The following is a 25,120-nucleotide window of genomic DNA, read 5'->3' as shown; positions in this document are numbered from 1 at the left end:
AAACAGCACCATGGTGAGGTCTCGTAGCAGTGGCCGTTAGGTCATGGGTGCTGGGAGTACCCGCAAATGCATATTTATATTAGCCATTAGGTGCATTTGAATATGCTGTTCTGGATCACACCGAGCGAGGGCACGCTATAAATTATCATGTCTCGCGAGACTATATTAAATCTCGCGAGGCATTTTGAGATTTGCAAATCTCACGAGAGGCCTTTCACGAAATTCAGCAGCCTTATCCCGACACCAACCTGGCCGTGACAAAGTGGTTAAATCGTACCCAATATGTGCCATTGGAGATGGAGGGGACATTTGTAGTCTTTGCAGTGTATATCAGCAAGGATGACATTAATTTGTGGATTACACACCTGTGAAGTCCTGATATGTATGACCAGGCAGGAGAAGCGCTTCAGTTACTTAGACAGCATTCAGAAAGTCGGCCTGTGATGTAATGTTGCCTTTTTGTCATTGTTTAAGTTTTATACTCATGGAGCTCCTCTGGCATTGTTCATACGTCGGGTGATAACGGGCGAGGGTCTCGGGTTTTCCCATGTTTCTTGGCAGAGGGACGTGACCCGCCATTGGCTGGCGACAGGATCGTCTGGCCCCACCATTGTCATTGGGATTTCCCATTGAATCCACACCACGCTGCCAGGAAACCCATGGTGGGGGTGCACCATAGGCAGGGCCAAAGATCCCACCGCATGAACAACTGGAAGATCTCACACTCAACGGTTTTATTTATTTATTTTTATAAATGTAGTGTATCCAATTCATTTTTAGCGTAGCCAATCCACCTAGCCTGCCCATCTTTGGGTTGTGGAGGCGAAACCCATGCAAACACGGGGAGAATGTGCAAACTCCACATGGACAATGATCCAGAGTCGGTATCGAACCTGGGACCTCGGCGCCGTGAGACTGCAGGGCTAACCCACTGCACCACCGTGCTGCCTGCTCAACGTTTTATAATGACCAGAGTATTATATGACTTACGGCATAACATTGTTCCATGGCCAAGATGTGACTGCATTTCATAAGACCTGTTTTTAGAAGGCTACAAGCTCTAATGTTCATGAATAGCCCAACTGAAGACTAATTTTTGTTGCTGAGGCAGATTTGTAGATTGGCAGATACTCATAGATTCCTAGCTTCAACTCCACAGAGAATAAAAGGATGAAATGCCAGCCTTTTTTCCCTTTTTTAAAATCTGAAGTACGATTGACTCAAACATATAAATGGGATTTGGATTAGTGTATCCAATTTTGGGCATTTTAGTTTAGATTAGATGGAGCGAATATGGAAAAGAATGAATGGGCCAAAACCAATAAATTAAAGTCAGCTGTAAGAAGATACTGGAGCAATTGGACTTCTTTCCTTTCAAAGCATTCATAACCATAACAAGCTAAATCAGTTGAAACAATTCCCACTCGCCAGTGACTTGGTAAGCAGAGGAGATTAGTTTAAAATCGTCATCTCGAGAACAGAGAGACGTGTCGGGATTTCATTTTACACTTCAGTTTGTTAAGACATGGAATTCTTGAACAGAGCAATGGTGGAATCCGTTAGATTTTTCAAAAGGGCGTAGATAACTATTTGAAAAAGAAAAATGTAAAGTGTTATGCAGAGAAAACAGTGGAAAGGGACTGAGTGGATAACTCTTTCAGAGTGTTGGCATGGTCACAGTGACCCTTTGTGCAGTAAAATTCTATGATTTCGTGGTTCGAGTTAATGACACTGTGTGCCAGATTTTGAAAAGAATTTCCAAAGCTTTGTTTTGTTTACAGGTACATATGTCAATGTTTGCATGAGCTCATAGATTCGAGTCAGCCAAGACTCATGATTCTGTTGACGTTGCAGACTTGACAACGATACAACACTGGCAAAAATAACATTATTTCTTGTATCAAAGGACAATTTCATCTTATTAAAGACCAGCTCTTTGTCGCCCCATATTAGAACCCCTATCAACACTTGACGATCTATCAAAGCATGTGGGATGTGTAGAGATTTAATTGTCGCCAAAATTTGGGGATTTCTTGATAGATGAAGGTAAGTAGTCCTGACGGGGACCATGTGGGCGGCACGGTAGCACAGTGTTTAGAGCTGTGACTTCACAGCGCCAGGGTCCCGGGTTCGATTCCCTCTTGGGTCACTGTCTGTGCGGAGTCTGCAGGTTCTCCCCATGTCTGCATGGGTTTCCTCCAGGTTCTCCAGTTTCCTCCCACAAGTCCCAAAAGATGTGCTGTTGGGTAATTTGGGCATTCTGAATTCTCCCTCCAAGTACCCAAACAGCCTAGGGGCTTTCCACAGTAACTTCATTGCAGTGTTAATGTAAGCCTACTTGTGACAATAAAAGATTATTGCTATTAAAGCAGAAGAAAAGAAAATGGCATTCCGACAACTATTTGAAGTCCATTTCCTCTATTGTTTGGCTTGCAGGATTCCTTTATTAGTCAAGCTCATCCTCAAAACCATTTAAGCCATTACTTTCTCTGCTGTCTAGTTTCTTTTCTGACACATCACATTGTTCCTGGGCTAATGCTTAACAATTCCCTGCAAAACCGCTTATTCAAGTGATTCCCTGCAGACACCCATTTTCTACTCCAATTTCAGAGGTAAATGGGGTGATTTTCAACTGAATTCAATGCACAGGAAAATTGGGCTTCCTATTCTTGGTCCTTTCCATCCCCAGCCAACTCAAAATGCAGACTACCGCAATGAACTAAACACAGATCAAAATGAGCTAACTTGATATCTCCATGTGCATGAGCAGCCAGAAAATAAAATGAGCAAAACGAAGTTGGTCATCGTGTACAAATGAAGGAGCAAAATATTCAATACAACAAAAGCAACAAGAGTGACAGAATAAAAGCCCCACAATAGCTGTCACAGAACCTCAGCCACAGATAATGGTGTTGGAACCATCTTGCCATTTGAACATCCTACATGAGGAGAAACTGCTTCTCCCAAAGGGTAGTGAATCTGTGGAATTTGTTGCTCCAGAGTGTGGTGGATACTGAGACCAGTGAGTAAATTTAAGAAGAAGCGAGACAGATTTTTAATTGATAATAGGTTGAAGGGTTATGGAGAATGGGCAGGACAGTGGAGTTGAGTTCATGATGAGATGAGCCATGATCTTTTTGAACAGTGGAGCAGGCTCAAGAGGCCAAATTTCCTGCTCCTCCTCCTAGTTCTTATGTTGTAAGAAAAAACTATTCTGTCTAATTCCACCTTCCGGCTCTTGGTCTGCAGCCATTAGGTAACAGCATCTCAAGCACAAATCTGGTGGGCTTGATTAATAAGGGGATTTCTTAATTAATAAGGAGTCAGGAATTATGGGAGAGGCAGGAGAATGGGGATGAGGAACATATCAGCCACGATTGAATAGCAGAGCAGACTTGATGGGCCGAATGGCCTAATTCTGAAGCTATATCAAATGACCTTATGGCACGGTGGCATAGTGGGTAGCACTGCTGCCTCACAGCTCCAAGGACCCGGGTTTGATTCCAGCCTTGAGTAACTATGTGGAGGTTTGAACGTTTTTCTCATGTCTACGTGTCTCTGTGTGCTCCAATTTCTTCCCACAGTCTAAATATGTGCAGTTCAGGTGGATTGGCCAGGTTGGATTGCTCCTTGGTGTCCAGAGATGTGTAGGTTAGGTGGATTGGTGATCAATGTGTGGGGTTATTAGGATGGGACAGAGAAGTGGGTCGAGGTAGAGTGCTCTAGCCGAAGATGGAACAAGGAAGTGGGTCGAGGTAGAGTGTTCAAGCCGAGGATGGGACAGGGAAGTGGGTCGAGGTAGAGTGTTCTAGCCGAGGATAGGACAGGGAAGTGGGTTGAGGTAGAGTGTTCTAGCCGAGGATGGGACAGGGAAGTGGGTCGAGGTAGAGTCCTCTAGCCGAGGATGGGACAGGGAAGTGGGTCGAGGTAGAGTGCTCTAGCCGAGGATGGGACAGGGAAGTGGGTCGAGGTAGAGTGTTCTAGCCGAGGATGGGACAGGGAAGTGGGTCGAGGTAGAGTGTTCTAGCCGAGGATGGGACAGGGAAGTGGGTCGAGGTAGAGTGTTCTAGCCGAGGATAGGACAGGGAAGTGGGTCGAGGTAGAGTGTTCTAGCTGAGGATGGGACAGGGAAGTGGGTCGAGGTAGAGTGTTCTAGCCGAGGATAGGACAGGGAAGTGGGTCGAGGTAGAGTGTTCTAGCCGAGGATGGGACAGGGAAGTGGGTTGAGGTAGAGTGTTCTAGCCGAGGATGAGTGCAGACTCGATGGGCCAAATAGCCTCCCTCCGGATGTGCGGATTTTATGGATGAGGATTTCCATATGTGGAGAGCAATATATTTCTTTAAATATACTAACCTGTCTCACTGTGATTGCTTCCTACTCAAAATATTAAGTCTCTTATTAATGTTACTTTTGAGGAAGCAAGGATATTCCTATCAATGTTTTTAAGGATGTCGCTTTGTCTGATTGGAAGGAATCTGTTACATTTTAGGCAAAAAGACGTCACATAGGAATCCTTAGCAAGGTTAAGAATTACTGCAGTTGTTCCTGCTTTCCCAACTCTATAAAGACTGCGGAGGAGCAGGACATGTCTAACTCTGCAATGGAGTCGACCAGGTCTGGGCTGCAAGGAGTGGGCTCAAGGCCTGAACCAGCGTGAACCCTTAGATGACGCTAAAATCAGAAATCCCAGGAATTGGTTTGGGAATCCCGGAATTAGAACCCATCCACTTTTTTTAAAGGGCTTCTGAGTAATCCCAACTCAGTGAAAATCCAGGTTTTACAGGAGGGAATTCCAGAGTTAGTGACCTTGACTGCTGAAGGCACAGTCACTCAGGGTGGAGTGATTAAAATAGGGATGCTCACGTGGGCAGAAGTAGATGAGGGCAGATATCTCAGCGGGTTGTTGTATTGGGAAATGAACCAGCGATTTCAACGTGCTCCTCCCTCCTGAGGTCAGGTTGCAGTGCCCTCCCACAAGTGTTGCACCCTGAGGTGACCAAGCCATGTAGACACCAACGCACAAATAATGTTTGCTGCAGTACGTTCCAGCCAGAGTGTTAGTAACTCCTTTCCTTTGTTCACAATGCATCAGTGACAACTGACGGAAAAATGGGAAATTCAGCTTCCAGAATATTCTGCCAAAGGAAACTGGCTCCAACTCACTGCATAAAAATAGCAAAGATCAACAACAAAATTTTCAAAACGTCTCGGCTTCCTCCCAGGAACCACAAAACAAGACTGAAAATTGAACAGATTGATAACAATCCTCCAGGAGTAGCTGATGTTCACAGTTTCAATTAAATCACACAGAGCTAATAAAACAAAATTCACAGAAAAGTGAATAAAATGCTGTCTTGTAATATATTTTTTGAGTTCTGTTTTGTATAAATGCTTTACTAATTCTGAACTACATAACAGGAATTTGCATTTGCCTAGCATCTTTCATGGAGTAGAGCACCCCAGGGGACTTCACCGGAGGCAAAATATCACACTGAGCCACGTGTAGAGATATTAGGACAAATGACCAAGAACTAGGCCAAAGGGGCAAGTTTTAAAGATAACCTTAAAAGGAAGGGTGGAAAGTGGGGCGGTTTAGCAATGTAACTGCAGTGCTTAGTGTTCAGCCAGCTGAAGGACAGCCACCAGTGGTGGAGTATTTATAATCAGGAAAGCATAAGAGATCTGAATTAGAGGCATGAAGAGAGGCAGAATAGGGCTGAAGTAGGTTAGAGGGATAAGAAGGGGTAAGGCCATGGGGGTTTTGAAAACAAGGGCAGCACGGTAATATTGTGGATAACACAATTGCTTCACAGCTCCAGGGACCCAGGTTCGATTCTGGCTTGGGTCACTGTCTGTGTGGAGTCTGCACATCCTCCCCGTGTGTGTGTGGATTTCCTACGGGTGCTCCGGTTTCCTCCCACAGTCCAAAGATGTGCAGGTTAGGTGAATTGGCCATGATAAATTGCCCTTAGTGTCCAAAATTGCCCTTAGTGTTGGGTGGGGTTACTGGGTTATGGGGATAGGGTGTAGGTGTTGACCTTGGGTAGGGTGCCAAGACCGGTGCAGACCCGATGGGCCGAATGGCCTCCTTCTGCACTGTAAATTCTATGATATGAATTTTAAAATGGTGGTGATGTTGGACTGGAAGTGATGGGTGAATGAGTTTTTTTAATAAATTTAGATTACCCAATTATTTTTTCCAATTAAGGGGCAATTTAGCATGGCCAATGCACCTACTCTGCACATTTTTTGGTTGTGGGGGCGAAACCCACGCAGACACGGGGAGAACGTGCAAACTCCACACGGACAGTGACCCAGAGCCGGGATCGAACCTGGGACCTCAGCGCCGTGAGGCAGCTGTGCTAACCACTAGGCCACCGTGCTGCCCTATGGGTGAATGAGTTTGTGAAAGTTCGGATACAGAAAACCGTGTTCTGGATGAAGTCATGCTTATGCAGGATGGAAGATTGGAGGACAGCCATGGAACATTGGAATAGTCAAGTTTAGACATGACAAAGATTGAGGGATTCAGGAGCAGATAAACTGAGGCAGGGGTAGAGTTATGGAGGCCGACATAAGCAGTCTTAGTGACGGCATAGTTTTGTTCTCAAATGCTCAACTCAAGGACAAATGTTACATTTAGGTGGGAGCCATAAAATAAATGGCAGAACCATCAGGAGCATAGACACACAGAGAGATCTGGGTGTGCAGGTCCACAGATCCTTAAAAGTGGCAGCACAGATGGAAATGGTGGTAAAGAAAACATATGGCACGCTCACCATCCTAGGATGGGGTATCGAGTATAAAAGCTTGCAAATTATGGTACAGTTATATGGAATGTTGATTCGACCACATTTGGAATACTGTGTCCGAATTCTGGCCACCACACTACCAGAAGGACATGGAGGCTTTGGAGAGAGTACAGAAAGGTTTACCAGGAAGTTGCCTAGTATGGAGGGTATTAGCTATGATGAGGGATTGAATAAACTGGGATTGTCCTCCTTAGAAAGACGGAGGCTGAGGGGCGACCTAATTTTTGATTTGATTTATTAGTGTCACATGTATTAGTATACAGTGAAAAGTATTGTTTCTTGCATGCTATAAAGATATTGCATACCGTACATAGAGAAGGAAGGCGAGACTGGAGAATTTAATGTTACAGTCATAGCTAGGGTGTAGAGAAAAGATTGACTTAATACAAGATAGGTCCATTCAAAAGTCTGATGGCAGTAGGGAAGAAGCTGTTCTTGAGTCGGTTGGTACGTGACTTCAAACTTTTGTATCTTTTTCCTGACGGAAGGAGGTGGAAGAGAGTATGTCCGGGGTGCGTGGCGTCCTTAATTATGCTGGCTGCCTTTCCGAGGCAGCGGGAATTATAGATAGAGTCAATGGATGGGAGGCTGGTTTGCGTGATGCCTGGGCTACATTCACAACCTTTTGTAGTTTCCTGCAGTCTTCGGGGAAGCAGGATCCATACCAGAAAGAATGCCTTCTATGGTGCATCTGTAGAAGTTGGTGAGAGTCGTAGCTGACATGCCAAATTTCCTTATTCTTCTCAGAAAGTAGAGTTGTTGTCCACTACGCTTCCTGAAGTCGATGACAGAAGTTTATATAATTATGAGGGGTATAGATAGGGTGAACAGTTGGAGACCTTTTCCCAGGACGGAAATAACAATTACAAGGGGGCATAAGTTCAAGGTGAGGGGGGGATAGGTTCAGTGGAGATGAGTGGGAGAAGTTCTTTACACAGAGGGTGGTGGGGGTCTGCCAAGTGAGGTGGTTGAGGCAGATATGTTAGACTTATCTGAATAAACACATGAACAGACAGGGGATAGAAGGGTACAGGCGTTTGGTCTCGATAGGATAAGTGATTTGCGCAGGCCTGGAGGGCCTGGAGCTCCCAGCGATTCCCTGGAGGTCACACCCCACATCTACATACAGAAAGGACCTGACTCCTCCAAATAGTGGTTATGTCTGAACTGTACATCCCACAATGGAGTCAACAAGGATGGGAGTGCTACATGCAGGTAGGTACCCAGACCATTCTCCCATGCCAGCGAAAGTTGTCAGAAACGGGAATGAATAGGTGGAAATCCCAGGATTGGTTTCCACTCATCATTTTTTAAAAATAAATTTAAAGCGCCCAATTCATTTTTTCCAATTAAGGGGCAATTCAGTGTGGCCAATTCACCTAACCTGCACATCTTTGGGTTGTGGGGGCAAAACCCACGCAAACACGGGGAGAATGTGCAAACTCTACACGGACAGTGACCCAGAGCCGGGATCGAACCTGGGACTTCGGCGCCGTGAGACAGCAATGCTAACCACTGCGCGACCATGCTGCTCTTCGCTCATCATTTTTAAAGGCATCCTGAATCTGGGCCATATTTAATTGCAGGAAATATCTGCTCTCCGAATACTGGTTGTCGAGAGACAGTGGAATGGTCGATAGATGTGGTGGTGAGGTAGAACTGGGTGTTGCTAAATACTGTGGAAGTGGGAAGGGAAGTTATTTAAGGTGATTCTGTGGCTATGGTTCTACAGATAGGAATGAAATTGAGCATGTGCATTCCTACTGTACCGGATGACTATGGAGAGGCGTCAGAGAGAGATGGCACAGATTGAAGATGTTTGGAAAATTATAGAAGGAAAAGGTTTTTTACACAAGGGGTTAGAATTTGGTATGTCTTGCCTGATAGTATTCTGCATACAGATTCAATAGGATTTTTCAACAAAGACTTGGCTAAATACTTGGAAGAGAGAAGAAATAGCACTGAGACTCACCACACTATCTATCGGGACTTTGTTGCAATCCGGGGCCTCAGCAGGGAACTCGCCCCACCCCTCCCGGAGGCCGCACTTAGTCCTGTTTCCTGCACTGCGGAGCTCCACTAGCTCTCCTCTGGACCCCCCAAACCCCAACTTAACTATAAGGGTGTCATCAGGGCCACCTGCACCCCACCTCACATGAAGTGGGCACCCCCTGGGCCTCATTCCTAGCACAGTCAAAATGCCAGCCTGGTGCCCTGGCAGTGTCCCTGCTAGTGCGACCTGGGCACCTTGTCAGTGCCGGGGAGCCAGGTGGCACCCTGCCCTGAGGGCAACCCCCTGAGGGCCTCCGATCCGAGGAGCTCTGAGCTGTAAACCCAGAAGTACAGGTTTCCCGAGCAACCCTTAATTGCAGGTGGTCTTTTCAAACTTTTCTCTATGTTTCCCATTCAGCATCCAGCTTGACTGATCGGCAGGCAGGCTAACTGTGGGGTTGGAAAGCCTGCAGCATTAGGACAGAGGGGAGGGACAGATAGGGAGGCAGGGAGTGAATGCAGTCTAATGGTTGGGTGTGGGGATGGTAAGATGGTAAGGGAGGAGAAAATGTTCAACGGGGGTGAGATGGTGGCCAGGGGGTGAGATAATGGCTGGGAAGGGGCCGGAGAGATGGCTGTTGTGGGGAATGAGATTGTGATTGTGGAGTGTTGCAGTTAGGTTGTTGGGCTTGGAGAAAATATTCCTGATCCTCCTGGCATACATGGAGCGCTGTAGAGGAATTTAAATTATGTGTGCATCCCATCTCACCTCCTTTTATCTGCTGGGTTTCCCAAGGGTGGGATACTTGGTTAAAAACAAATTGCTCAAATGGAGGTACACAACCAGATGACTTAAAAGCTGTTACTGACCCACCCAACCTGAGAATGGATCGATCTCCCATCACACTTCTGTTAAAACCAGAAATACATGGGTCCAATGGGTTTGGAGTTGGGTGTGACATCTTAATTTTAATGACCAAACTCCACTCATTTTTACAGTTAAAAACATCCCCCTACAATTAACATTCCCACCTTTGGCTGAGCAGTTTCACTGGCCACCACTTTTCTTTCAGAAATCTAAGTGTGGTGATAGGAGAGGAACTCAGAATGTTTTTCACTGGGAAGGGTGGGGTGGGGCGGGAGAAGGCAGGATTGCTGACCACGCCTGACCTTGCGCTGGTCAGCTCATCACTTGTACATCAGGGCTGAGTATGGCTGAGCTTGTGGCGGGCAAACAGGAAATTACTCTTCCCCGTCATTACCTCATGGGATTGAAGGTCGGGGCACCATATTTAAAGGATACCTATACAGCCTCCCTCCTTTCCCCCTTTGTCTACCCCTCTCTGGTCCAGCCCCGCTCCACCCTTCCATCCTCTCCCACCAGCCCCCGCCCCATGCCAGCCTTCACGCAACTTGTGCTTCCAGCACCCGATATGGGTTAACTTGTGTGCTGTCCCCAAGAAGGCGAAAGCGACATGTACTCACCTGAAAGTTATGGAAGAAGTCAAGCTGGAGAAAATAAAATTTGCCATCCGTGAGTTGGAAGAGTGCTTCCACAGGACCTGGAAGCTGTTCACCAACTTGTTCTAAGATCCGTTCGTAGCCAGCAATCAGTGGAGTAAGTGGGGGAGGTGGGGGAGACACAAACGAGCCATGGGACAAAGAGGAAAAGAAGGGGGGGGAGAAGGTGGCAGCTGAAGGCATGCAAAGAAAACATGAAGGACAAGGGACAAAACCAGAGGGGACAGGTCCAAGTCCAAGCTGAAGCTCAAACTAAACTGATAGATACTTGTAAATAAGTGCTCTGGCCATACTGGGGATTGTAACAAACATATGCCGACTAAAGGTGGGCCATGGCCATGACCAAAGCCAATTGCTTATAAATATATGTGCTGATTTCTGTTTGTCTTTTTATTTTCCTATTTACGCGGTTTTGTAACATGTAGTTTAGGAGTCATGAAATATAAGGGGCTGGATTCTCCCATTCTCAGGATATGTCCTGACGCCGGCAGGGGAATGGTGGCATTTTCCGACCGAAAGAATCTCCACAAAACGGCCACCGATCCTCCATTTGGCTGGGGGCTAACAGGAAGGGAGCATAGAGCATCCGGCTCTAGCTGCCGATTCGGCCGGAGAATTGCTGGGTCCGTGGCTGCACATGCGCAGAGCAGCGGCCGTCTGTGGCCGCACCATGCAACATGGCGCCGGCCATGCGTGGACTCAGCCTGCCAAATAGTGCCCCCCCCTTCGGCTGGCTCGTGACAGCCCCCCAACAGTGCCCCCAGCCCCTACCAAAGTCCCCCCCTGCCCGCGGATTGGCTCTCCCCCGACTGTGGTAGCGCGGGACTGAGTCCACAGCCGCCACGCTGAGTACCCAACAAGTAATAACATGAGAGACCGACACTGTCGGGAACTCGACTGGTCGGGGGTGGACCATCGGAGGGCAATGTCCTGAGGCTGTCGATACGGTGTGCGGCGTACTCCTAGAGTACGTTGCTTTGGAGGGGGCGGAACATCGCGAAAGTGGCGCTGCCCCCGATGTTTGGCATGAAGGTTGGTTCTCCAGCCGATCGGCCAACGTGATTTCGGCATCGGTGACCGGAGAATCCCGCCCAAGATGGGAAAACCCAATAAAAACATTTTAAAAATGGAAGAACTCAAGCTTGTCAGGTGCATGCTGCTTATAGACAATCATAGAAGTGAATGTTTTAATTTTTGACTGGTGGAACTTTATTTGGCGGGGGAACCTAATCCCGGTGAGGTGGCCTTTTAATGCATGAGACACCAGTGTGTTCAAAAGGGTTTCCGAAAATTGATCGCCCGGAAGCTCGATCCGCCTTTAACCCAAGAACAGAATTGCTGCATTTCCTGTCACCGTCAGCAAACTCAGCGTTGGCCTCCCCCCAAATTAAGCTCCACTGCCCACCATGCCTGCTGCTGGCAGAACCGGAAGATTCCGGCTGTTTCTTTGTGGCATTCAAATTCATAGTTTCCTTCACCTATTTCTATGCACTAGGATGTTCAATACTGGATACAGTGAAATAAATCTAAAATGAAAATTGCCATTTCATATCTCTGACTGAATTGGCCCGCTGAAACAAACGGTAAATTAAGTGTGCTGAGGCTAATGACCTTTTCAGTTGCAAAATAACTGTAGATTTTCTGGTCTTGGCAGAGCTAACATAGGCCGACAGATGGGATTTGAAATGTTTCTGTGAATGGCCAATAAAACATATTTGAAAACATTTCCACCATTCGCCGTTTGCATAATTTGAGGGCAAGAAATGTTTTAGTGTGTGTTATGCCCATATAGGGAAATTCAATGTTGATGGATGTGGAGTCAGTTAGTACTGTAGCCCTGCAAGAAAACGTTATAGGAGGGCAGCGGGATATTTTAACAGAACTGCCAAGTGATTACTGCCAGGAACATTGTATAAGTTAGACATTCCATGCATCCACAAACATGCCATTCAGTTAAGAAAGAAACATTCGATCTTGAACAGAGCAATGCAAAACGTTGGCTGTAAGTTTAGTATCTGACGCTGCAAGTCTGAAAACTGTATACTTGCACAGGAGTACTGGTCTTAATTTTACTATTTCTAACAAGATCATTGACAGAAAATGTGATGCCACCTTTAATAAGAGCAAGGCAGGTAATTTTTATATTACATCATGACACCACAAACTCTGTCCAGAAAGAATAAGGGGTGGAATTTAATGCTCTTCCTCCTTTGGTGATTTTGGTGGTGGGGGTTCCAGTCTCTGCCCTGATTGAGTCAGTGGTGGGAAGGCCTTCGCTTGTGGCTACCAATTGAGACCCTAAAGTGGGAAATTAATGCCGACTTAAGGGCCTCAGCCTGCCACTGCTGGTGCTCATTCTGCGATTGATGGGAGCCTTGCTGTGCGGGAACCAAAGAGCAAATCATTTTGGGAAAGCTTGCAAGCTTCGATGGGATGTTGTGGGCAAGGGGGAGGATCTGTCGCACAAAGATACTCAATGTCGGATCGAGGAATCAGGCATTGGGAAGGGGGGGGCCCACTAAGATTCACCATTCTGCCTTTGCTGCTGATTCTCTCCCCGACAACCGCTACCTCATAATACTCCTACCACCATCACTCACCAATGGTCTGGGCCCCTTGGTGATCTTGGCTTTGGGTGGGTGCACTATCGGTAACAGCCACCACCTTCCCAGTGGCGCTGATGAGCAATGATGAGCTGCTGACCCCTGTTGGCTGGCCAAACATGATGGACAGGCCTCATGTCTTGGGAGCATTGATCCCGTAGAAAGCCAGATGCTGGCCTGTTAAGTGTTATTGGCACGTAATTTTGCAGGTCTACGTAAAAGGAAGCGAAAAGAGATCTTTCTGGCTCTCCATCGGCAGGCAAGACCCTTGTCATCTCCATTAAATACCACCCTAGGTCTATAATGCAGTCTCACTTGGGAACTGCTGCCTCTCACAGAATGCAACTCTCAATACATTCTCATTCTTCATCTTGCCAAAGGTCCAGGCACTCATTAAATTCAGAATAGCCTATAGCACTGAGGTCTAAGGGGCAACATAGATTAGATACCAACACAAAAGCATCTAACCTCATCATGGTGCTGGCATGGTGGCACAGTGGTTAGCACTGCTGCCTCACAACGACAGGGCCTGGGTTCAATTCCGGCCTTGGCGACAGCACGGAGTTTACACTTTCTTCCCATGTCTGCCTGGGTTTCCTCTGGGTGATTTGGTTTCCTCCCACAATCCAAGGGTGTGCAGGTTAGGTGAATTGGTCATGCTAAGTTGTCCCTTAGTGTCCAAAGATGTGCAGGTTTGGTGTGGTTATGGGGTTACGGAGATAGGGTGAGGGTGTGGCCCTAGGTAGTGTGGTGTTCTTTGTGTTGCTTATTTCAGGATTGTTGGTGTAGTGTTCACAAAGACCACAACATTGCTTGGACTTAAACAAAGCTATAAACTTATCAACACTACTAACTTGAGGGCAGCACGGTGGCCTAGTGGTTAGCACAACCGCCTCATGGCGCTGAGGTCCCAGGTTCGATCCCGGCTCTGGGTCACTGTCCGTGTGGAGTTTGCACATTCTCCCCGTGTCTGCGTGGGTTTCGCCCCCACAACCCAAAAATGTGCAGAGTAGGTGGATTGGCCACGCTAAAGTGTCCCTTAAATTAGAAAAAAAAAAATAATTGGGTAATCTAAATTTATAAAAAAAAAAAAAAAAAAAAAAAAAAACACTACTAACTTGGATTCGACACATACTCCTCAAGAATACACAGTTGATTAATAACAGCTAAACTGCACTCATCCACAGCTAATCTCACTACTGGTTTAAACTATGATCTATACTCATTTACACCATGTGTACTCTGACTCCAGCATATACTCCTCCCCTAAGGTCTAGCATGACTGCCTTATATAGTTGTAACTGTAGCTCCCTCTAGTGGCTACTCTTGACACTACACTAACCCTTGCAATGCTGATAGTTATGATAATACCACAGGTAGCGTGCTCATTTAGAAGGTCAGTGCAGACTCAATGGGTCGAATTGCCTCCTTTGGCTATGTAGGGGATATATGGAAAATATTTATTTTATCCTTCTTTCCTATTTTATTGGCTACCAGCCAATGTTTTGGCCCAATATTTCCAGATGGAGTTTGTAGGACCTGTTTCCCATTGTGAACCAACCCACCAACTCAGCACTGCTATTGCCATGTGCTGAACTTATTTAGCGTAACATGACGCTAACTAGTAAGAAGGCCCCTTCATCATTACTATTTAAAGAAATCATGCAGTATTAAAAGGTTAGTGGCTGGTTTACTGTTTCTGCCTACAGTTTAAGTGCTTGGCATTTGCTGTTGAGGTTTAGCATACCTGAAAGTTCACTTTGTCTGCTTAGACTGAAGTCTTCCCCTGCTGTATTTTGCATCAAAAATCATCTGACTAGAGGCATGTGTGGCTTGGCAGGGCTACTTTAGGGGTTAGGGCATGACTGATAGCAGCAAAGAAGACACAACAGTGTAGGAAAATTGCTAGAAGAGGGAGGAAAAGGATCAGTAGATGGGCAGCATCATGGCACAGAGTTTAGCACTGCTGCCTCACGGCGCCGAGGACCCAAGTTCGATCCCAGCCCCGGGTCACTGTCCTTGTGGAGTTTGCACATTCTGCCCATGTCTGCATGGGTCTCACCCACACAACCCAAAATTGTGCAGAGTAGATGGATTGGCCGTGCTAAATTGCCACTTAATTGGAAACATTTTTGAAAAAGGATCCATTGAGGATATTCATGGAACACCTTTTGCTAAAACAAGGCTGAGGAGAAACAAATAAATGCATTTTTGCTTTAGCAATGGGGTTCTTGCCGAGTTATATCCTATTCCAGTCTCAACTGTAGTCACGTGGACAGCATTGCCTGTGGCTCTCAGGATTATCGTTGCCCTTGACTTTAATGCCTTTTAAACTTTCAGCCTGCAACAGGTGACCTTAGTAACATCTCACAATTTGCCGTGCACTGATCTATCAGAGTGGCCACTAAGATCTGTACCCAAGAAGCTATATTAACACCGGGCGCGATTCTCTGAGCCCCGCGCCGGGCTGGAGAATCGGAGCAACCGTGCCACGACATCCCGACGCCGGCGCGCGATTCTCCGAGGTGCGGAGAATCGGCACCATTTGCGCCGGCGCGTTTGGCACGGCGCTGGCTGCGGGCCACTGGAATCGGCGGGTCCGCCGATTCTCTGGTCTGCATGGGCTGAGCGGCCGCTCCAACACGACAGAGTCCCGCCGGTCACCCCTGGTCGCTGCCGGTGGGAACTCTGCAGGAACACTCGGGGGGCAGCCTGTGTGGGGGGGTGGAGGGGGGCTCCTTCACCATGGGGGCCTCTGATGGGGTCTGGCTCGCGATCGGGGCCACTCCGTCCCGGGCCTACTTCCTGGTGCGGCCGGCCCCTGAACACCGATCCCATGTTGGGTCGGTGCCGGCGTGCGGAAGAAGTCCCCCGCGCATGCGCAGGTTGACGCGGCCCAACTGCGCAGAATAGGTTGTGCCCAGGTCCTGTTCGCGCCGTCATGAAACGCGACGGCGTTCACGGCAGCGAGAACACTTGGCCTCCATATTGGAGAATCGCCCCCCACCATCTTTTCTATTGACAAAGAGAATCAGGGCAAAAAGCCATGAGGTTTGGCAAAATTCTCTCTCAGTGCATTGACTGCACACACGTTGGCTGGCATGTTCCAGCCCTGTTGTGGCAGGACCTGTTGTGGGAGATTACAGCAGCCCAGCCAAAGATCCAGTGACTTTCAGCGGGTCTGGATGATCCTGGCAATAGGTCGAGCAGGAAAATCACACTCATTCTCTTACTTGCTCTCTGTCCCCAGTCTGAAATATTAAAATAATTCCATTTACTCAACTTTCAACTGGTTAGTGAGTGCAGTCATCACATTGTGGAGGTCTGTGCCCCTTGTCCCAGCATCCTTCACAATTCTTTCATTCTTCTTCTGTCCTATGTGCTGCCTTTGTTAAAACCAGACCTTCAGGTTGCAGGCTGGCTATTGAGCTGCAAGAGTTAACCTTTCACGATGTGGCTCATGACGTAAATGAGCAAACTGTGGTTAGCCACATAGAAGGCCTGCAGTAAAAGCCATTATGCCATAAGGAATATCGTCAAGCAATTAATCACATGCAGGAGTAATGCTTCCATGGCCTAGACCATTCTGGAGGGATCTTTGCAGTACATCCCTGCTTGGATATCCAGACCTGTGCTGCATGTACCACAACCGTACCATCATGGGCAACTAGGCCTAACTCATTCTCCTACCTGGGAAGAAACAGTACACCAGCAGCAGAAGGAAGAGCAGGAGGAAGACAAGGAACAAGAGGAGGTAGAGAGGCTATTTCCAATTCGTTATTCAACAAATCACATATTCATTACCTCACCTCTTACAGCCACCATCAGTGTTCCTTTCCTCACTGCAGTTATAGGTCTTGCTTCCACTCAGTACAAAGAAGGACACAAGTACTACATCCAGGGGGAGCACAAAGGTAACCATAGGGCTAAACTTTCCTGCGAACATGAGAACCCCAAAGTCAGTTCCAAGCCTGGACTTGCTGGAAGAAGGACTGGCCCAGTGATTTTACTTCAGGCATGCACCTAATTGGCTACCTGTGGGCATCCATTAAATTAAGGATAATGGATGGATGGGCACCTGATGCTGCTGGCCCAATCAAAAGGCTGGAGCTCTGAGGCCTCAGCAGCCCAACAGGTCAGATGGACACTAATAGTAGACCTTGAGCCTCAGAGGGGCAGATATATTAGTAACTTCATGATGGTTGAGAGGTAAAAGCCCTGCTAAGTAGTGGCTTCAATAGTGACTCTGAGAGTCAACATATCTATTCTGCAAGTTTTTTTACATAAATTTATAGTACCCAATTATTTTCTCTCCAGTTAAGGGGCAATTTAGCGTGGCCAATCAACCTAACCTGCACATCTTTGGGTTGTGGGGGTGAAACCCACGCAGACACGGGGAGAATGTGCAAACTCCACACGGACAGTGACCCAGGGCTGGGATTCAAACCCGGGTCCTCAGTGCCGCAGTCCCAAGTTAACGTTGTAATGAAACGGTCTGATTTTCACGAGAACTTCCATCATGTGAGTGCCCACTTCTGTGTTGATGGAGCTGACCATTTGGAGCATACTGGAAACAATCAGCTCAATCTTCTGCACAAAGCTTTGTGTTAAGTTTTTGTTGACATGACATTATGTGTAAGCTCTCTGGCAGGCTGAACAGTGCACCAGTGCATTGGTGTATGTGGTCACAACAACATAAAATGCATTCCCTCAAAGTGGTCCATGAGCTAAGAATGTGTGTATGTGTGCGTGTTGCTAGCCCCCATCCCTTTGATTTGCAAGTGATTCAATTTAAAAACAACCAGCACCAAAGCTTTTGTCTTAACTAAAACAAAGCTCATTCATTATTGAATCACTGCTGTAAGATAGTTAATGAGAAGTGATAAAGTTACCAACTAAATACATACAAAGGTTAAATGCGGAAAAGGTTAAAATATACTTGTAAAGATGAAATTCAGTTCAGCCCTTTAAGGTATCATTACAGGTGGGTAGCTTGCAGTTGAAGTTTTGGATGTCTGGAGTGAAAGGTTGAAGTTGAAGAGTTGTGTTCCGCAGCTGTGATGGCTTCTGTAGTTGAATTATTGAAGGTTCCCTTTGTAGGTGGACTCAGCAGGTCAGCAGGGATTTGGGAGAAGTTTTATTGTCCCTCATTTGTTCGGTAGTTATGGCATTTGTAGATTGCAGGAACTCTGTCAACGGAACAGCAAGTAATTTCTGAATAACTTCCTATTTGCCCTTCCTTGGCCAAGAACCCTCTCAAATGATATCTCCCTGAGCTCTTTCTGGGATTGGGATTCTGCCCAAATAGCTTTTCTTAGTCCGACAGTTCAACTGACTGATATCTCCAACTGTTTAATTATATTTCCATGTTAGGGATTGAGTTAGACCAGTTCTGGAAATAGTCTCATCTATTGTCTTTTGATCATAAACTCGAATCTCCATCAGGCAGAAGATACAGAAGTCTGAAGACCTGCACATCCAGACATAGCAACAGCTTCTTCCCCACAGCTACTAGACTCCTCAATGACTCTCTCTCGAACTGACCTGTAAGAACAATATTCATGACACCCTGTGCTGCTCTTGCTCATGTATTTGTTTTGTTTGGCCCCTTGTTCCGCATTGTAACCAATCACTGAGTGTCGATGTACCATTTGTCAATGTACTCTGTCGATTATTCTTTTTTTTTGTCTACTGTATACGTTCCCTTGGCCGCAGAAAAATACTTTTCACTGTACTTCGGTACATGTGACAAAAAAATCAAATCTAAAAAAGAGAATGGCTCCATTTTTTTCCAGCTAGGGTGAGGTATGAAAGGGCTATTCACTCCTCCAGCTAAGCCATTGTCAATGAGTTTCTGTTTACCCTTGTGGAAATGCACAGTGAATTTCAGATGTCTTCACATGTTTATTTCAATCCACTTGGAGCCTTACAGAAGCTTGGCAAACATTTCAGTTGCAGAACAGGTGAACTTTGGCAGCTATTTTTAAATCTTCTTGTGTTCCATTGAAAATGAAAGAATAGCTTTGTTACAACAGCGATAATAGAGTAATGACACATTTTTGACAATGTCCAGTCACCTTCTTCTGTAGCCCAGTACATTGAATCTGCATTTAGGTTCTCTACAACATATCTGCAACCCTGCACTCTGGTGAGCTAGCACCTTGCCTTCCCCTCCCATGCCCTGGCTCTTTAGGGCCTCACGGTAGCATGGTGGTTAGCATCAATGCTTCACAGCTCCAGGGTCCCAGGTTCGATTCCCGGCTGGGTCACTGTCTGTGTGGAGTCTGCACGTCCTCCCCGTGTGCGCGTGGGTTTCCTCCGGGTGCTCCGGTTTCCTCCCACAGTCCAAAGATGTGTGGGTTAGGTGGATTGGCCATGCTAAATTGCCCGTAGTGTAAGGTTAATGGGGGGATTGTTGGGTTACGGGTATACGGGTTACATGGGTTTAAGTGGGGTGATCATTGTTCGGCACAACATCGAGGGCCGAAGGTTCTGTGCTGTACTGTTCTATGTTCTTGTGTATATTACCTGTTGAGTCACCACCACATGCTGATCCCTCTTGGAACCTAACTTCAAAGGCTGGCATCGAGTCAGCGTTTGAGCTGGTGGCTGCTCACCTTAGATTAATTGATAGCTTATTGTCATGAACACAGTGTTCATTTTCCTCTCTCAGAGCTATCAACATTAAGAGCAGCTAGAATGGAAAAAGCAACAAGAGCTCGATGGTGTCTGGGAGAGCAGAGGGAAAGAAGTGGCTGTAATGAAATAATTTTTTTTTTATTAATGTTTTTTTATTGGGTTTTTGAAGAAAGTATATTTACCGTTATGTACACAGATTAAGATATATATAGAAGAGAAGACCACTCACAAAAATACCAAAAAAACACAAAATAAAAATAAAATAAAATAACTGGTAGGGTATTATGCACCAGCTCAACAGCAGCAACTCTGTACAATTGGTAATATTATTTTTAACACATAAGTAGGCACCTGTTTGTGGGGGGGGGGGGGGGGGGGGGGGGGGGGGGGGGGGACTGGGGTGGTAGATATACATTTGGGTGCTGGAGAAACAATTACAGAGGGCAATACGTGAATGGGTCTGGTGCTGGTGTTGTCACTTGCTTCTTCCAGACGGGGTTCTCGTCTCGCGTTCACCTCCGCTTCAGCCGTTCGTCATGTCTTTCGCCCTGATTTTCCTTGTTCTCTGTCTCTGTAGATGCCAACTTTGTTGTCGTTTCCTGTGCCCTCCTTCCTGCTGTCATTCCCCTGCCTCCCTCCCACCTCTCTGGTTCCCCTCTATTGTTCCCGAAGACCACCACATTCAGGGGCAGCAGGGTAGCATGGTGGTTAGCATAAATGCTTCACAGCTCCAGGGTCCCAGGTTCGATTCCCGGCTGGGTCACTGTCTGTGTGGAGTCTGCACGTCCTCCCCCTGTGTGTGTGGGTTTCCTCCGGGTGCTCTGGTTTCCTCCCACAGTCCAAAGATGTGCGGGTTAGGTGGATTGGCCATGCTAAATTGCCCGTAGTGTCCTAATAAAAGTAAGGTTAAGGGGGGGGGGTTGTTGGGTTACGGGTATAGGGTGGATACGTGGGTTTGAGTGGGGTGATCATGGCTTGGCACAACATTGAGGGCCGAAGGGCCTGTTCTGTGCTGTACTGTTCTATGTTCTATGTTCCCTGTCTCCTCACTCTTCTCCCCCCTCCTTCTGCCCCCTTCCCCCCCCCCCTCTCCTGTGGTTTGCCTTTCTTTCCTCTGAGGTTTAGCTGTCCCCCCCCCCCCGTCTATCCCTCCCTCTCATGCCTTGGCTACTTTCCACTGATTCTTGGCTACCTGGCTATTCTTCTGCTTGTTTGTTGGCCACAAACAGGTCCTGGAACAATTGGGTGAATGGCTCCCATGTTCTGTGGAAGCCGTCGCCTGACCCTTGGATGGCGAATTTGATTTTCTCCATTTGGAGAGATTCTGAGAGGTCAGACAGCCGGTCTGCAGCTTTGAGGGGTGCTGCTGACCGCCAGCCAAACAGGATTCTACGGTGGGCGATCAGGGAAACAAAGGCAAGGGCGTTCGCCCTCCTCCCCAGGAATAGATCTGGTTGGTCTGATACCCCGAAGGCCACCACATTCAGGCTTGGTTCCACCCTCATCCCCACCACTTTGGACATTGTCTCGAAGAAGGTTGGATGTTATAAAATAAAGCTTTACATGCAAGGTGTAAGGTGAATGTAGTAGCTTACCCCTTTAAGAGACTGTCATCTGAAGGGGGTCGGGTACGTTTTGGCGACGCCCTTTTGGCACCGATCATATGACACCGCCATTTTGGCGCTAAATTGATTTGGCGCTCATTATTTTGGCGCCCAGCTGTTTTGGCGCCTTTGTTGTGTATTGAATATATTGCCAGGAATGTAATGATAGGTTAATAATAATAATAGATAAAAACATGACATTTATTTCTAACACCAAATAACAAGTAACAAGGGAAAACCCCTCCATGCCTTCTTGCCATAATGACATAAACCTGGTAAAATAACGGAGGAGACATCGTAAATGTCCCATCGCCATACCACACTTCTGAACCAGGTAAAAAAACTACCCAGCTCTGTCTCCCAAAAATTAAAATTCTCTCATCTTCTTGACCACCATCGCCAATTAAAAAGTTCTCACTTTGACCATTGCTCGTCACATAGCAGCTTGAGAACTATTTTCAAGACATCCGTTTATAATTGTTGACGGCACTTCAAGAGTTTCTTCAGCTTTACGCTTCAAACTTGTTTTGATGGTAGCAACTTCCACACCCACTGCTGAAGCACCATGAGAATGTCCGTTCACTTCCTTCACTACTTCATTGTTTTTAGTGTGAATGCGACCTTTGCACTCGTTTTTTAATTCGCATCTCCAAAACATTAACAATGGGTCGCTTTTGCTACATTTATCAAACACGTATGAATATCCATCGTGTGTTAATTTTGGTTTGTCTCTCTTGCTTAGAATTTTTTCAGCTATTTCTGGTATGGGGTCTAAGAGAAATTAAAAGCAAAACTGTATTTCTATGTGCAAGGAGAACAGGCTTATGTAGCACCAAGGCTGTAGATTGTTATCATTAATTGCTGAAGTAGTCTGAATTGGCGCCAACAGATGAGCGCCAAAAGGTCGGCGCCAAATGATCGGCACCAAAAGGGCGGCGCCAAATAGTCCCACTCCCATCTGAAGGATCATGTGACCCACTCATCCAATCTGGGAATCACCAAGCAGAGCGCGGGGCTTTTTCTCAGTTCAAGGCAGGAGGCAGTTTGGCAACATTGTGGGGCTGCACTACTCAGTATATAGCATGTTGTGTAAATAAATGTTTGTTGTTTGTACTTAACTAGTACAACCAAATTATTACATTTAGTGATGAGGTAAAAGGAAGCAGCACGTGCAATGCAAGATGGTCAGCTCAGAACCTGACCAGTCAAAGCCAAGTTTTCAAAGTAGAAGATAGCTGCAGGCATGCCTATCTTTGGTCGAATGGGTCCCTTTGACGCCTCAGCTGAAGTTTGTTTCGTTATGTTGAGCGACTGGAATTTTTCTTCAGAGCAAACGGAGTTGAGGAGGGGAAAACGAAGGTGATATTATTAAACATGTGCTGGGTCCAAACTTAAAATTTGATTTATAGCTTTACGTCCCCAAACACACCTAATGCAAGCTCGTTTATAGAGATCATGAATTTAGTAAAAGGGGACTACCACCCAAAGCCATCAATGATTTTGTAATGATTCATATTCAATTCCACGGTGAGAGCTCCATGGGAGACCCATTGCAAACTACATAGCAAGGCTTGGAGAATTGCAGAACACCAAGATTTCAGGACAACAATAAATGATATGCTGAGGGATCGATTGGTTTGTGGAGTTCATGATGAAGCCATCCAGAAACTGAGATTAACTTTAAGAAAGCGTTGGGTCAAGTGTTAGCAATGGAGAGCATTGTGAAGGGCACCTAGGAACCTCAGAGTACACAGAATGGTATGGTCCACCAGTTAGGGTGGGACATTGCAGATGGCAGTAACACCAAAAACAAAGATACCATTTAAAACAGGGATCCAGTACAGAAGCCGGTGGAATTAGAAGATTCAGGAGAATGAATCAACAAACTCGGATTGGTACAGAGTGTTACATGGGTGGGGGAAGTCAGCATGATGCCCGACCGGCGCAAATCACACTGATTTTCAAAAACAAGAACCAGTCATAATGACCGGGCGGGGTGTGAGTTTAGCCCCCGGATGGTGAGGCACATGGACGGGCGGTGCCCTGATATTGCCCTCTGGCACCCTGGCATCGCCAGGTTGGCACTGCCAGGTTGGCTCTGTCAGGGTGTTAGGGGCACTGCCAGGGTTCCAGAGAGCATTTCCAGGAACGGGCCCTCTGCGGAGCCCTAATGGGGGTAACTCCAGTTGTGGGGGGGGGGGGGGGGGTGAGTGTTGGGTCACCCTGATTCTTGCGAGGTGGGGTGGGTGGTGGTTACTCTGCTGCATGTGGGGGTCGCAGGTGTTCCTCTTGTCCACTGGGAGGTCCCAATCCCCTTGGGGTGAGGGAGGGATCCTGATCTTCATGGGGTTGGGGGTCCTGATCTCTATGGGGTGGGGAGGTGCTTTTTTGTAAATGGCGATCTGAGAATCCCAGTTTTGTCGGTGAGCTTAGCACCCCCCTCCCCCACCCCCCAAGCTGGCTGTGTGATTCTTGCCAGTGCTTTGAAATTGCACAGAGTGCTGTTAAATCAGTTGAGAAAAGGCGTCTGTGAAGCCATCGAGTTTCACACAGCTTTTTCCGTCTGATCAAACAATGTGCAATTTTGGGAAAATTCCACCCAAGGTATTTGAACAATGCTCTTACATTCACAACTCTAGTCAAATCCTGTTCTTGGAGACTTTGTGAGCAATTCACTCCTGCCGCCTCCTTATCAGATGCCTGGAAGGCTTCCGGACTGATAAAGGATATCCCATTTTCACTCCATTTCCTGCACTAAGACCTTCAATACAGGATTAGAAAATCTTGCTTTCTCTGTGCTCCCTCTTCTCTCATTCCAATTACAAATAGTAGTGCACAGGTCTTCCAGCCAGAATCCTTTAAAGGGTGCTGGCTTACTTTGTTTAGTGTTGCAGCCTCCTTATATTTCCTGCCTGTTCCGCCCCACGACACATCCCTGGCCCTGAGAGCCAATGAACAGTGGGGGTAACACTGGTTGTCTGCATGCATTATTATAGTAAACAGGTATCATGGATTTTCCGTGTGTCCCAGACTGCTCTGAAGCTGGTGCGGGTAGCCTGGCACCACTTGCCGTGTGCACGTTCCCACCTCTGCCAAAAATCGAGGATATTGCTTCCTGCCCTCAGTAATTCATGGAAACGTTTTGAATGGAATGTCGACCTTGAAATTCTATGGGAGTTCTCACTGTTTTCCACTGTAACTCCGACAGAAGGCTGGATGAAAACCTGGGGAAATGATTTGCAGACTTTTGCTCTGTTACCCTAGGGATCCCGTTGGTCGTGTACAGGGGACCTCCTGGAATTTAAGATCCAACATACAGTTACTTAGCTTGTATGATTGTGCTTGAATTTGATCCTTACTGCATCAGATGACTGCATTACATTAAATGATCTCTTCTGACCTCTCCTGTGTTTCTACTTTGACACGGTGCTTGTCGGATATCCAGTTTTTGATGAGCAGAGATTTCCTCCACTTAAAAACAGGAAAGACTGAAGCTATTGTCTTCAGGTCCCCACCTCAGAATCCGTTCCCGAAGCCATGGACTCCTACCATCTAATAGAAAATAAAAACATAAAATGCTCAAAATACTCAGGTCGATGACCTCTCATCAGAACTTTTAACTCTCTCCCTGGCAATTGTCTGAAGCTGAAACTTGGTATTGTATTTGACGTTGAGATCTTTTCCAATTAAGTGGTAATTTAGCATGGCCGATCCACCTACCCTGCACATCTTTGGGTTGTGTGGGTGAAACCCATGCTGACACGGAGAGAATGTGCAAACTCCGCATAGAGAGTGACCCAGGGTCGGAATCAAACCCAGGTCCTTAGTGCCGTGAGACAGCAGTGCTAACCACTGCGCCACCGTGCTACCACTGAGATGACCTTCAGATCAAATGTCTGCCACCACTGGGACCGCTTTACTTCAGCTCCGTAAGATCACCCAACTCCA

Source organism: Scyliorhinus canicula, chromosome 3 (assembly GCF_902713615.1).
Source record: "Scyliorhinus canicula chromosome 3, sScyCan1.1, whole genome shotgun sequence".
NCBI classification, from domain to species: Eukaryota; Metazoa; Chordata; class Chondrichthyes; order Carcharhiniformes; family Scyliorhinidae; genus Scyliorhinus; species Scyliorhinus canicula.
The sequence above is the reverse complement of the archived record's forward strand: the minus strand, read 5'-3'. Positions refer to the sequence as shown.